Source organism: Artibeus jamaicensis, unplaced genomic scaffold (assembly GCF_021234435.1).
Source record: "Artibeus jamaicensis isolate MK-2021 breed Jamaican fruit bat unplaced genomic scaffold, CSHL_Jam_final contig_1128, whole genome shotgun sequence".
Taxonomy (NCBI): Eukaryota; Metazoa; Chordata; class Mammalia; order Chiroptera; family Phyllostomidae; genus Artibeus; species Artibeus jamaicensis.
Genome location: NW_026521220.1, coordinates 2,831,771 through 2,846,183, shown reverse-complemented (window position 1 = coordinate 2,846,183; position 14,413 = coordinate 2,831,771).

Below are 14,413 nucleotides of genomic sequence, written 5' to 3'. Positions count from 1 at the left end.
CGCAGGCCCAATCCGGACTCCCCCCTGCAGCAGCCCCAGCCTGGGTGTGCCCTGAGCCCCAACAGTAGTGAGGGGCTCACACGCAGCTGGCAGAGACACCATGCCCCATGCCTTCCTGGGCCCCTCCACTCCACCCTGGGCCTTGAAGCTAAAAGAGGATCTAGGGTTCTCAGGCAAAGATTCCCAGGGGAAGATCTGAGGGGCTGGGTATGGGAGAGGGAAGCCCCAGAGCAGAGGGGAGAGGAGGAGCTCGGATCAGATGCTGAGCTCCCGCTGTGTGCCTTGGGCATCGGGGTCTCTCCTGCTGCAGGGGAAGGGCCCTCACAAGGAGTGGCACTGTCCCAGCCCCCGTCCAGCCACCAGATTCGGCTGAGCTGCCCCACGAAGGCCTAGATGCTGGGTAGGCTGGACTCAGCTCCCCGCCGGGTGCAGGCAGAGCCCCCCGCCCCTCCCCTGCACGGTCTCTGGCGTGCCAGGCATCGATGGTCCTCAGCTGATCTGAGCCCCCCCCCCCAGCACATTCCACGGCTGGTGGTGGCCGCCCTGGGTGCAGAGTTCAGGCTCCAGCTCTGGCCCCACCTGCAGAGCCTCAGCTCCCTCACCGTGACCCAGTGACATTGTCAGGCCCAGATTAAGCAAGCTGATTTGGCTGCCGCCGTAGGTACCTCAGAGGGGCAAGCCGTGCTAGAGGGCGAGTGGATTAGACAGCGGTCAATATTTGTGGAACTGAATTGAATCCGTCGACAGGGAGTTGCACGTGTTCTGGTTAGTCTTGCGGTTTCTGCCGCTGGCAGGCAAAACCCAGCGTGAGGGACACTTGAAGGCCCCAGTCAGCCTGACCCCGGGTCAAGAGGCCCATGGGAGCCTGGTGTCTGCGACGCTCAGCAGGCTGGACTGGTGGGCAGGGGACTGAGGCCAGGGCTGGCAGAGAGGGACAAGCAGATCCCAGGAATGCCAGCATAGGGCTTGGAGAACAAGAAGGGCAGGGGCAGCTGGGGTCTCGGGCTGTGAGGGGTGTGCCCTGGGCCCCCAGTGATGCTGAGGCCCCAAAGCGCAAGCCCCACTCACATTCCTGGGTCCTGGCTTGTCCTTCAGGGAAGAGGGTGCGCCTGGCCCAGCCTCTCCGTGATCAGCCTGCAGGGCTCGTGGGGCACCCTGCCAGTTATCACCTGGAACAGAAAGACAGAAGGATGGACAGTGGGGACAGGGGGCTGTGGCACAGGGTGAGCCCTACCAGGCTGAGGCCTGCTCTGCCCCGAGGAGACCCTCATAGCAGCCCCTTCCTCAGCCAGGCCAGGTCTGCCGTGCGGAGTGGAGGGGACTCTGAGGGCCCTGGCCCAGGACCCCCCTTGCTGCTCCAGCCCTGGCCCCTTTCACCACTGTCGATGGCCAGCGCCTCCCACCTCCAATTCCCCAAAACCCAAATTGGATTAGCTGTGTTCAGTAAGTGGCAAAGCTGCTTATATTTGAGCAGATTATGTGGAGCTGCCAGAGCACCCGGCTACACAAGGGGTGGAGGGGGGTGGGGGGCGGGGGAGGAGGTTTAATGGGGGAAACTGTACTAAACAAGTGTTAATTGAAAACAAACTCAGGGGATGATCCTTTCTGGCTCAGCCTCCCGCCCACATGGTAAACGCCTCCTCCAGCGCGCACACCAGGGACCCCAGGGAGGAGCGCAGCCAGGCCTCCGGGACGGCCCACAGAAGGAGAGTATGGTGGCCGAGGCGTGGCAGCTCAGGTCACTTCATGTGCCTCCCTGTGATGTAGTCACTTGCCTTTGAGCCGCTCAGAGCGCTAGGACCCTGCCTGTGGGAAGCATGATATGTGAGGGTTTTCTTATCATGTCAGCAACTGGGAAAGCCCCAGAGCCAAGGTCCAAGGACCCTGAACACAGGCCTGGGTCTGGAGGGGACACTGAGCCAGGGCCTGAGTGTGTAACCTGGAGTGTGAGCAGGGAAGCAGTCCCCAGCTGCTGGGGGGTGGGCGGGAAGAGGAGAGCATAACGGGAGAGGACAGGTGTGTCCAACGGGGGTGGGGGGGCTGCTCCGTGGAGGGAGGCCGAGGATGCCAGGAAAGGGGGTGATAAGGGGGACACAGCCCACCCCCATCCCTTCACCCTCCACTCATCTCCTTGGCTCCCATGGCTGACAGCAGAACCCAGAAGCTGACGGAGACCACATTCGGCCATGGGGCTGGGGGATGGTGGTGGACAGGGGCAAGTGAGGGGTGGGGATGGACCAACCCTGGGGGCCTCTGACACTCACCCAAGGTGCTCTGTGACCCCTGGGGCCCCGAGTCAGGGTCCTCCATCCCTCTGGCTCATTTCCCAGCTCTCCGAGGTCATCATGCCCCCAGACCCTGCTGCGTCAGGCTGATCCCAGAGCAAACGAGCAAGCGAGGACCATCAATTATTTAGCTTCTGCCTCTCAGCCTTCTCTCTGTTAGTACCTCATAAAGTCAGGGAGGATAAATCTCTTGGCTTGCTTCTGCAGGCTGACAGGGAGCAGGCGGGTGCTGGGCGACGGCGGCCCCAGCCCTGGCCCCCGGCCCCGAGCCAGCACAGAGCACCCAGGGCAGCCTGCTCGGCTCCTCTGCTATTAAACCCATAACTCAGTGGAAATGAAGCCGGCTCCATGCATCCAGGTTCCGTGATGAGGAGAGGTCCGCCCACCAGTCCTAACGGGAGGCCGTGGAGAGGGGGACACTCCCAGCAGCAACACTGGCGGACTTTCTCGGGATCATTGAGCTTCAGGAGCTGCATTTAAATCTGTGCCCAGGGGAACGTCTCTGGGCACCTGCCTTGGCAGATTGTGGAGCCCTGTGCTTACAGGGGAGGACCAGGGGGGCCGGACAGCTGAGGAGCAGGGGCGCAGGACCTGCAGAAGCAAGCGAGGGACAGGGATGCCTGGGCCACACAGTGGCCCCATGGATGCCCTTGGCCACACCCAGGGTGACCACGGAAGTGTCCCTGGTCCCCCCAGATAAAGAAGTAGCCCCAGTTGCAACTTTCAAGAGCAGGGCTACCCGCCCCTGTGGTGAGCTTCGGGGCCGGGGCAACTGGGAGAGGACCAGCACCCGCTCAGGACGCTCTAAAGAAGCACTCATAGCCTGCACTCCAGTGAGGTGCTCACCCCAATGCAAATGAATGAATGTGGCGTCACTGAGGGTCCGGTCAGGCCCCTCCCCACTGCGTAGCCTGGAAAGGGTTTGTTGACCAGGTGAGTGAGTCTACAGCCCCCACCTCTGCAGGTCTTGAGGTGGCCTCTTCGGGAAGGGGAGGGTGGACAAAGGGAGGCAGTCACAAGATAGCAATACGAGGTGTCCGGGGAGGGACAGAGGGGGGCGAGGGCAGGATGTGCTCTCGGAGCCTCACCCTCAGTAGGGCCACGTCCACCCTGCAGACCTTCTGCCCAGGGGCACACTCTGAGCCCCCCTGGGTGCATGGTGACACAGGAGCTCCTGGTGATCCCAGGCCAGTGGACTAAACCGTATGCAGAGCAGAGGGGCCTGGCCAAGCCCGGTGGTGGGGAGTCGGGCAGCTGGGTGGAGGCCCTTCGCAGAGGTGCTGCCTGACTCGGGCCCCTGCCCCTGTCTGCACCCCCTCCCCACTCCCCACATCCACCAGCCTCCACAGGGCAGGAGCTGAGATCCAGGTGACAGAGGGATCTGGAGGGACCACGCAGTCCCTGCAATTAGCAGTAATGAGTTGACAGGAGCCTAGCACAGGCCACAGGTCAAGTGCTAATGGAGGTGGATAATGAACTTGACAAGGCTATGCAGTGGAACAGGCCACCCTCTCTGAGCATTAATCCTACAGACGTGGCCCCTGCCCTGCTTGGGAGCTGATAGGGCCCAATTTCAGCCAAAAGGGACGAGGCTGCTGTACTGGGAGAGGCCAGGTCAGCGAGAGACAGGCGGTCTCCCTGCCTGGCTCAATGGCTCCCTTGAAGGGCGCTGTTTCTGACTCGGCCGTCTCATGCCCCTGCGGGTCAGGCGCACAGGCTGGCTGTCTCGGAACTGTGTCGCAGCTGGCCTCCCCTCCCTGCGCCGCCTCCCACACACACACCTCCCAGAGCTGCTGCCCTTCTCCCCTCCACTCTGTGGCCCAGGCAGCCTCCAAACCTGTGTCCAGTTTGGGTACCAGCCACCTGTGTCCAGTTTCTGCCACAGATAAGGCCCCTCCCCACCCAGCAGACTTGTCCCCTCCCACCCCCGGGCCTCTGCCTCTGTTCCTGTAGCCAATGCTAGCATCCGCGCCAGCGCCCAACCATAGTAGGGATGCTTGGGACTTTGCGGCTGGTTCTGAGTCTCTTTTTTCCCTGTGATCAGCCAAGCCTGCCTCTCACCTCACCCTGAATCACTGGGTTTGGTGGTCAAGGACTGGGCTCGTCCATCACAGCTGGGCCCCATCTGGTCCAGACCGTGCACAAGGGCCCAGGTCTGCTCCCCACCTGTACCCCATCACCATGCCTGGTTGGTAATGTGTCCGCAGTGTTCCCAGGGAGAACCCTTGAGGGTCCCAGGAGCTCACACTGGGGGACTGTCCCTGTTCTGTTCTCTGTAGGCACTGCCCTCTCTCACAGTACTGTCCCCAGAGACCGCCCAGCAAGCCAGGCTCACCAGCCTGGGCCCCTTTGTGGGCCACTCTCATCACCCAGGGGCAGGAGGAGGGCCACCCTCCTAATCTGCCTGCACATGCCCCCACTCCCCGCAACCCCCACAGAACGACAAGGGCAGCAGTGACAGGACGCGCCAACACCGAGAGCTGGGAGCAGAGCAGCCTTGAGGTGAGTTATGATGCGGGAGGAGGACGCCGGTGCTGATAAGGACCCCAGCCCTGCTGCAGAGGAGCCAGTGACGGCGGCTCATTCCAGAACGTCCTGGGCCCTGGAGGGGAGGACACCTGCTGGGCTTCTCAGAGTGCAGGCGCACGCTCCATCCACGTGATGTCATTGCCCCGCTGATTCAGGTGTCCTTCAAGAGTGGGGGGTGGAGCCTCCGTGAAGGTGGGAGGCCTAAAGCCAAGAGACCCTCACGGACGTCTGAGAACCTGCATCCAGGTGAGACCCTAGGACACAGAGTGACCACTGGGGCCCCACCCTTCCCACCCAGCACTGTCCTGCAAGAGCCTGACCTGCCCTAAGAGCCCATAGGGGCCACTGCCCAGGCGTCAAAGGCCAAGGATCCAGAGCCTATGACAAAGGGGTCCAAGTTGTCCTTGGTGGGAGGAAACATTTCCAGAGTATTCCAGAGTGTCTCCTATGCTCCGGGCTCTGCTCTGGGCAAGTCACTCAATGACCGATCACCCCATTTTACAGGTACGGAAACCGAGGCTCAGCCAGAATCAGCTGCAGACAAAGGCGGGGTCTCACCCTGAGAAACCCTGGGGTCTTCCTGGAAGTGGGCAGAGGCAGGTAAGAACTGAGCGGTGATGCCAGCATCTCAGCACCCCCTTTCCCTGTCCTGCTGTCCCCCATCCAGTGTCCTGAACTCCTGACACAGGGACCAAGTGGCCCTCCACAGTCCGTGGTTCACCCCTCCTCTGTCTGGTCCAGTCCTGCCTCCCCAATCCCTCCACGAGTTTTGCAGTGTCCCTGGCTCACTCTGCCGCCTTCTCCTGCAGCCCAAGGGCAGCTTCCCAGTCCTCAGCCCCGACTCTGCCACCTCTTTCTCCACCTGGCGCATCTGTACCACTGGGTCTGTCCCCTCAGTAGCTGCAACCTGGAAGCGAGTGAGAAAAGTATCTGTGGGAAGGGTGGGAGGGAGTGACAGATGAGGGCAAGAGGGACCCCATGAAACCCTCCGGGTCAGAGTGAGAGGCCCAAGGTGTGGGCTGGGGGACAAGGCGGCTCTGACAGAAAAGAACAGAAGCCACTGAAGATGGAAACCCAAATACTGGCCGAATGGCCCATGGGAAAGAACTTTCCACGAACAAAGGCAAAGCTGAGTGCATGCTGTGTAAGAGGTCAGCTCTCAGGGGCCTCAGAAGAAAATGTACAGTTAAAAGGCAAGCAATAAATCAGGTAAATTTCTGATACCACCGCGACAAAAAGTTAATGCCGTTAACATAGCATGAGCCTATCTGAAGCCAGAACACCAAGGGCATGAGCCAACTGCAGACATGGCAACACCTTGGAGGCATGAGAAATGTAAACCGGAGCACTGCTTACCCCAGTGAACGCCCCGGCCCCTCCAGCCAGGTACCAGGGGCCTCCCTCATGTACCGGGGGCAGGGCCGGGGGCCAGGTGGTCAGTGTCCTGAGACAGAAGATGCTGGACCTTTTCTGGGATCTGTGTTGATGGCATTGGACCCAGACGAGCAAGCCCAGCTGTGTGGTGTCAGGCATGGCCATAGCGTTACTGCTGTAGCTGCGGTAGCTTTCCTGTAGCTGCAGGAAAAATGGAAATGGCTACAATATCCACCACCACAAAGTAAAAATGCAGAGCAGACAAGTGCAGAGAGTCACATGGAACTTGGAAGAAAGAGAATGTGCACAGAGCAAGAATGGAAGAAAATAAACTATTGTCCACCATGGGAGTCTCCATTGTTTAAATAAGTGTATGAAATGACACAGACAAGAGGAGGGATTCCTGGAGGAAGAAGCCCAGGACGAGAGGGTGTGGCTGCCCCAGGAAGGTCAGCACAGTGACATCGGTGTCTCCCGTGTGATGGCGTGAGTCACTGAGGCTCCGGTCATCTCTGTGGACTGGAAGGACAGCTTCGCTCCTGGGTCAGAGGCAGCTCAGGGGTTGGGGGGAGGACGGATGGACAAGTGGGCATGTGGATGGAGGGAAAATGATGGGCGAACAGCACAGAAAAGTAGACAGGCTGATGGGCAGGTGGGCGGGTGAACAGGTGGGTAGACAGGTGGCTGCTGGATGGACAGACAGGGCGATGGACACATGGATGAACAAAGGGACAAATGGGAGCTTCTGGTGTGTAAGCCGTAGCCATGGACCTGTCCCCTAGTCTGTCCCTTTGCCCCTCCCTGACAGGAGCTCCGCCGGACCCACTTTTCCCAGGGAGTACACATTCCCTTCACTGCAGCCTCTGCCTCGGCACCCGCAGCCCCTTGCCCAGGACTGCGGGCCAACCCTCTGCCAAGAGCTCTGGGTCCCAGGTAGCTGCTCTTCATGTTCAGTATGCAGAACGACAGGCCCCAGTGTGGCCACCATAAATCTTCCCCCATCCTGTGGCCAGTCAGGCACCAGTTGGGCTCCAAAGTCCTAGATGTCTTTGCGGCTCAGCCTGCGCAGCTGCCTGGCCCAGCCATGGGAGCCACGGCCGCAGCCAGCTCTGGATGCCGTTGGCTACATATATTGAACTTGAAGCATCAGATTACATGTTTGTTCAATAGCAATAAACTTCCAAAGTTTATGGGGTTGTAAAACCGCTGCCTCGGCTCCCACTTAGGCAGTGCGCAAGGTACACAGGCCAGTTTCCCCGCTAATGGGGCAGCACAGGTGATTCCAGGGTGTTAGCTGGAAACATCCCGTCTGCATTTCCCAAGTTCTCACAGAGCAGCCCCGCTGAAACACACCAGACCTAGTCCTGACGTTCAAGGGAAGCAGAGTGAGCTGTAGACCTGCGAAATGGTTAGAGACAGGAGAGACCAAAGAGGGGTGGGGTGGATAGAGGGAGGCAGAAATGTCCATGAGATAGGCGAGGAAGGACAGGTGTGCACCACCCAGATGCCATCCCTGGAGACCGTCCTGCACAGCATCCCCCAGGAGAGTCTCAGAGGCCATCTCCCAAGGGTCCTGGGCCCCAGCCTTGCCCTCTAGGGAGGACGGTTCCAGCAGGTGGGAACTCAGAGAAAGGATTGGGAAGGGGGGTTGTTATATGGGTGGAGGACAGAGAAGAGAAGAGAGCGCTCTAGGCAAACGTGCCAAGGGGTGATGGAGTCCCAGAGAACCCCAGGGCCAGTCAGGGATTCTAGCTCTATTCAGGGAAAAAGTGATCAGACCAGGTGGCGGTGATGGAGCAGGGGTAGGGGGCTGGGCAGCCAGAGTGACCTTGAGTAGGCAGAGGCTGCCTCTTGAAATGTGTCTTGGGGAGTGTGCCACCCCTGTGTCCCAGGAGTCAGGGTGAGGTGCCACTGAGGGCAGAGATGGGAAAAGCAGCTTAGGAGGTGGTGAGCTCCTCATCTCAGGGACGGGCCACCAGCAGAAAGAGAACAGGGAACACAGAGAAGCCCAGGGAAGGCTGCCTTGCCAGGCCCCTTTGCTCTGACCTGGACCCCCAGCCCCCAGGTACAGACCTGCTCAGGTACCTGTGAGAGATGCGGGAATGGGGATGGGGGGCAGGCATCCTTTGAGCTGGGAGCTTGGCACAAGGCAGGCCTAGGCAGGAGTGTAGAGAAGCAACTGGATGCTACCTGTCAACCCCCCTCAGGTGGCCAGGTGAGGATGAAGGGCTGGGTTCTGCCAGACCCTCGGGAGGACCCAGCCTCGGGTGCTGGCCCCTCGCTATGAGGCCAACACGCTTACGGCCAGGCTTGTAACAGTGCTGAAGGTGATGCATGGATGACTTTGCCCTGATCCCTGTAACTTTGCTATCGACCCAGGTCCTCGGAAACACATTGATTTGCCTGAATCAATATTTATTGCAGCTTCAAAGGATGGGGTTGGGGAACTGCAGGCTGATGAATGGAGGCAGAGCAGCCAGAGAGGGCAGGGCCTCAGCAGACCCCACCCTCCCACCCCCTTCCCGCCTCACTGACCTCAGCACATGCCCTCTCAGGAACAACCTGGCTCAGGGTCAGGGACACAGGACCCGACATTCCACATCTCATCATCCTGTTTCCAGGGGGCTGTTGGCTTGTTTTGGTGAGTTTCCCAGGGAATCCAGGGCTAATTTTTCCCAGTGGAAACCACCCTCCTGGAGTCCACTTTATGTGACAGCCTGGGGTTGTGGGGGGCCCTGTAGCACCCCCAGACTCTGGTGCAAGGAGCACACTTCCGTGCACACAGGGCTCCTGGGCAGGCTTCTATCCCAGCTCTGGGCCAGCAGTTGGCACGCAGAACAAGTAATCAGAGCGTTCACCCCTTGGAATCTTCATACCCTGGCAGAGGCCTGCACTTGACACAGGAGGCTCTGTCATGGCTGACCCTGCTGCCTGGTGAGCCTGGAGAACAGCCAGTGTGGCAGGGAGGACTCCCCGGGCCATGAGGAGCTGGTGCACACTCCATAAGTGGCTGCAGACAGGACAGGAGGCTTTGATTTTGAGCATTTGCCAATTTTCGGGTGTAAACATCCCATCGCCATGCTTGGGGAGATCTCTGGCACACCACTGCTACAAGGGAGCCTGCCCCAGCCCAGCCCCAGCCCAGCCCCAGCCCAGCCCCAGGTGCTGCACAGCCTGGGACACCCTCCAGTGGCCCAGAGGGAGGAGAGGTAGCTCCAGGCCATCAGGGCGCCAGAGAGACAGGCAACCTCCGGCCTTTGGAGCACTGAGAAACCCATTTCACCAGACTCCAGGCCCTGTCCTACAGAAGGCAGAGCCAAAAAACTGTGCTGGCCAAGAAGTGCAGCTGCGTGTAAGAATCCCAGGACACAACACACTCTCTTGCTCGCTGAGAGTAATCCTGGAGGCCCAGCACCTGAGTCAGCTCAGCTCAGTCATGGGGAGGGAGGTCCCATGGCAGGAGGGAGGCAGCCAGTGAGCAGCCCTGAGTCGTGGGATGTCGGCCTGAGTCGTGGGTGCTCCCAGCCCAAGACCCTCACCCAGGCCCTGTCAAAAGGCCACTGGGCACCACAGCCAAGGGATGAGCTAGATGGATCTCTTCCCTCAGAATGCGATAGGAGGCTGTGACCACAGGACACCACTGGCAAGCCCACCCCTGGGGCGGGTCTGCACTCATGCCCACCCCACCCCACAGCCTCCCTGCTCTCCTTCCCTGGGTCAGGAAGGGCCTGGCCACACGCTTGAAATTCTACCAGGTGGAGATGCCAGCTTCCTGGGACACAACTGCCAGCACAAACCCAAAGGTGGCCCGGACAGCTGTGTGACCTGTGCAGGCACCATGACCGCTTGGCTTCAGGTTTCTTGCCGGCAGGGTGCCTGCAGAGGCTCAGGGAGATGGTGTGCGCCCAGCAGGCAGTGGCGGGGCAAGGGGGCAGAGGAGCCCGGGCAGGGTGGCAAGGAGGCCGGGGCAAGGACAAGAAGGATGACGTGGCCAGAGAGGGACAGCCCCCTGGTACCAACATCCAATGCCGGACCTGGGCTCAGAGGGATTTCTGACCAGCCTAGGCAAGCCAGGGACACAGCAGCGTGGCAGCCCAGGTCCAGAGTCCTCTCCTCTCGGGGGAGCCACCTGGAGGAGGAGGAGGAGGAGGAGGAGGAGGAGGAGGAGGAGGAAGAGCCTCTGGAACCCTGAATACATCTTGGTGGGTGTGGCCACTGTCCGCACTTCCCCGATTCTGGATCAACTTTAATGCACAACGAAAGTCAGGGAGGAGGCAGAGCCTGGCCAACCAGCTGCCCTGTAACTGAGTTCAAACTCGACCAGGCCCTGCCAGCTCAGTGCCGGCTCTCCCCTCCTGCACTGTCCCTGGGGGCAAGTCGCTGGCTCCGCTGGCTTCTGGCCCACCATCGCCAACACGCTGATGTCAGTGCCCCCAGCGTCTCAACCTTCCAGATTTCTACAACTGTGTTTAGGGATTTCTTCCCAAAAGCCATGAATTCGGACACCCCCTTGGCAGGGGCTGGGAGGACAGGCAGACCGGCCTGAGAGGCAGGACCCCACTCCAGACAGAGCACACTAGAGTCCTGCTGCCCAAGGGGCCGCTGTGGGCAGAGGCCTGGTGGAAGGAAAATGGGCCTCTCTGGAAGTGGGACGGAGGGTGAGTTGGCTGGTCTCCCACACATGGGGGGCGGGGGCAGGTACTGGGTGGGGGGCAGGTACTGGAAGGACAGCTACAGGGGCAGGGATCTGAAACGGGGTGTCAGCCCCAGTTCTCATCCCCCTGGCTCAGGAGGGCACCCAGCAGGCACCCAAGCAAGCGCCCAACCCACAGGCCTTCTGCAGCTCCTGGGCCTCCCGTGGAAAGTCACCCCAACTGGTGCTCCCTTGCAGGACCACAGCAGGGCCACAGCAGGCTCCTTCTCTGGGGTTTTCTGGATTTGCCACGGTGCCTCGGAGAGAGGGTACTGATGGCTAAACTGACTAGACCACGTGCTCACAGGAGGGATGATGAGGGAAGGGCCCCAGAGACAGTCAGGACCCCCCAGAGCAGCCCGAACCCTCCAGTAAGTGGACTGGAGAGAAAGGGCCCATGGTGGAGTCGCACCATGTGGGGGGAGGAGAAAGCTGCTCTTCTGGGGGAGAAGCCACCTGAGGGGAGCCAAGGCCTTCCAGGTTGTGCAGCCAGCCTGGGGCCCCTGTCTCACCCTCCTTCCACCTCCCTGTCTTACTCCAACCCAGCCCACCCATCTGGTCCACACAGGCAGCTTCCTGGGGCCAAGGGCAGAGGACAGGGGTGAGGGATCGGAACCTGTGTGGGCTGGGTCAGCAGTAGGAGACACGAGCATTTCGTGTTTCCGGCCACCGGCTGAGCTGGGCAGGTTTGAATGGAGCAACATCAGCTTGCAGGCCCCAGGCAGCAGCTCCGCTGGGAGGGGAGGGGACCCAGGTGGCTAGGAGATGGCATCACCCCAACCGGACCAGGGAGCCCAAGGGGCTGGGCCAACAGGCCACACTGCAATTCCAGGGCTTCTGTGGGCCCCAAGCAACTGCCCAGGACACATGCAAGAGGCTCCCAGCAGCTGCCCCTGGAGCCTGGCAGGAAGGTACCTGCCCCGTGCATGCCCCATGCTGGGGTTCTGGAAGGTGCTGGGGTGGGGGTCGGTGGAGAAGCTGAGTCAACAGGCAGGGAGCTGGGGGACCCTGGGCCATGTCGACCAGCCCCTCCTCCTGACCTTGGAGCCTGAGAATGTCTGCACCCTAGCAGGACGGACAGAGGCAGGACACGCCCACCTGTCCAGAGCTTTGTTTACTTGCCAGCCCTCCAGCCAGCAATCACTACCGGCTGAGAGGTCACCAACTTTGCCCGTGGCAGGTCTCACCTGCTGTTCTGTGGGCATCGATTTCCACGTTTCCAGCAGAGCCTGGAATTGATGTCTGGCATTCGGCTGTTTGGGTGGAAACATCAGTGTTGTCTGCGGGGCACGCAGACCCCTGAGACGCCTGTTGTCAACACCAGCCTGGGCAGCAGGCCCCGCACCCAACGGCACAGTCTCAGGGCTGGAGGCTGCAGGACCTGCCCCAGGCTGCCCAGGACCTCCGAAAAGCCAGTCCAGTGGGAGCTCACCCTCGCCAGAGGCTACTGCCCCAGTGTCCCCACCAGCACCTCATGCTGGTGGGTTGGTGGCAGCATCCCTCCACCCCCAGAAAGGACCCTCACTCCATGCCTGGAGCAGCAGCTGCACTGTGCGCTGAGCAGAGCCTGCCAAGTGCATGGTTCAAATCCAGGAACAGAGCCCATCAGAGCCGTCGGGGGTGGGTATCTGGCCGGGCCAGAGAGGGCCTAGGAGGGCGCTAGGGAGCAGCTGCCGCTGATGGAGAGAAAAAGCAGGGACAGAGCTGGGCCTGCCACACACCTTACTGCCCAGGGGCCTCACATGGTCTCTGTGACTGGACAGCCCTCTCTACCCCACTTACGGGGAGTTACGCTGGCCCACCCAAGGCCTAAAACCACACTCAGTGGCCAGTCTTCTGACCCCTTATCTCCGGAACAACCCAGTTTTGGTTTTCTTGATTCCTGGCTCTAATCCTCACGTGATCAGCGTGGGGAGGCGGCAACAACTCAAGAGAAGCAGGTGGGGCAGCATCGGGATCCTGCAGTGGAACGCGGAGCCACAGACTTTCAGGAGGCAGAGGGAGGCTGGCCTGACCCTGGAGACAATAGGGCTCCGGTCTGTCAAGGTTCGAGGCTCTGGCAGGGCTTCCGGCTGGCCCACCGCCCTAAGGGCCTGCTGCCCCAGCCCACACGAGGCACTTGTAACTTTGTAACTGTGCGCAGCTGGGCTGGGGCTCCCCGTCATGGAGGCCTCACGCATGCCCACTGTCCTGGGCTGGCCAGGACTCTAGGACACATGGTAGCAACAGTCAGCACTGTCATACATGTCCACGTGTGTGGGGTAAGGCACTGGGCAAGGAGGGGCGCCCTCGGGTATGGACCCCAAGTGGCAGGTCTGAAGGTCTGAGAGCGTCTGGGGGACCAGAAGTTCAACACGGGGCCGACAGCGGGTCCTGAACCTTCCCATGGACCCCCATCAGGCCCCGTCCTGACGTTTAAGCGAAAGTGGAGTGTGCTGCGGGCGCCCTCAGTCCCCAGAAGAGAAAGGCTGCTCTGGAGGCGGGCAGGGGAGGTGGGCGGCGGGGAGCTCGGGAACACCTGCCTAAAGGTCACCAATAATTCACATCTGTCACTTCCCGATCCACATCTGCTGCCTCCAAGAAGCCCATGTGGCATGAAACAGGACTGAGACCCGTTTCCCCGAGGTTCAGCCGAGAGCAGTGTGGAGCCTTCTGGAGCACCCAACCCTCCCCAGACAACTCAGTGCCCGGAGCCAGCAGCACGCCGGGACAGCCAGCCAGGCCTGGGGGGCCCTCGGTCTGGCACACAGGCAACCGTCCCCCCACATACCAGGCACCGTGAAAGCCCAGCACCTCTGAAATACCTGCGAACCCACCCACAATAACCACACCTGCTTCTCCAGGAGGCCTTGCTCTGGTGAGGGTCTGGCACACAGTAGGTGCTCATGATCTGCACTTCCTTCCAGGAAGGAAGGGCCACATCCCTGACACTTCCTTCCAGGCCCTGGGATGGGAGGGGCGATCCTAGGGTGCAAAGGCTGGGTCTTCAGGATCTCGATGTGGGGAGACCCCATTTCCAAGGCTGGCTCGAGGGGAGCCCCAGGGTCCCCCCACCGTCCCCTGACCCTGTGCCCCTCCCTCCCGCAGCATCTGTAAGGCCTCCAGGGCAAACTGGGGATTAGAGCTTCTTGTCCAGTGGTGTCCACGCCCCAGTCAGGGAATCTATGACCTATGAACAAGGTCCCTGCATAAAACCAGTGGGGAGGCAGATGGGGTCCAAGGCCCGTGTCCCTGAGCCTTCTGCTAGGGGTCAACCTAACTCGCCAGTGACACCACTCGAGCTCCGAGTTTAGGGGTCTGTGCAGAGTGATTTATACCTGTGGAATCCTGGAAATGACCCGCACATCCAGCCCCAGGGTTTGTCCTGCCCAGGACAGAGTGGCTGAGTGATGGGGCCTCAGACCCTGAGGCGATGGCAGGAGGGGGCGAGTGACAAGCCATGGGTGGCCACAGCAGAGGGTGGCCCCCCCTCGGACCAGTGGGCAGAAGAAGCTGGGTGAAGAGACACCATTGGTCTACTGAGACTGGGCTC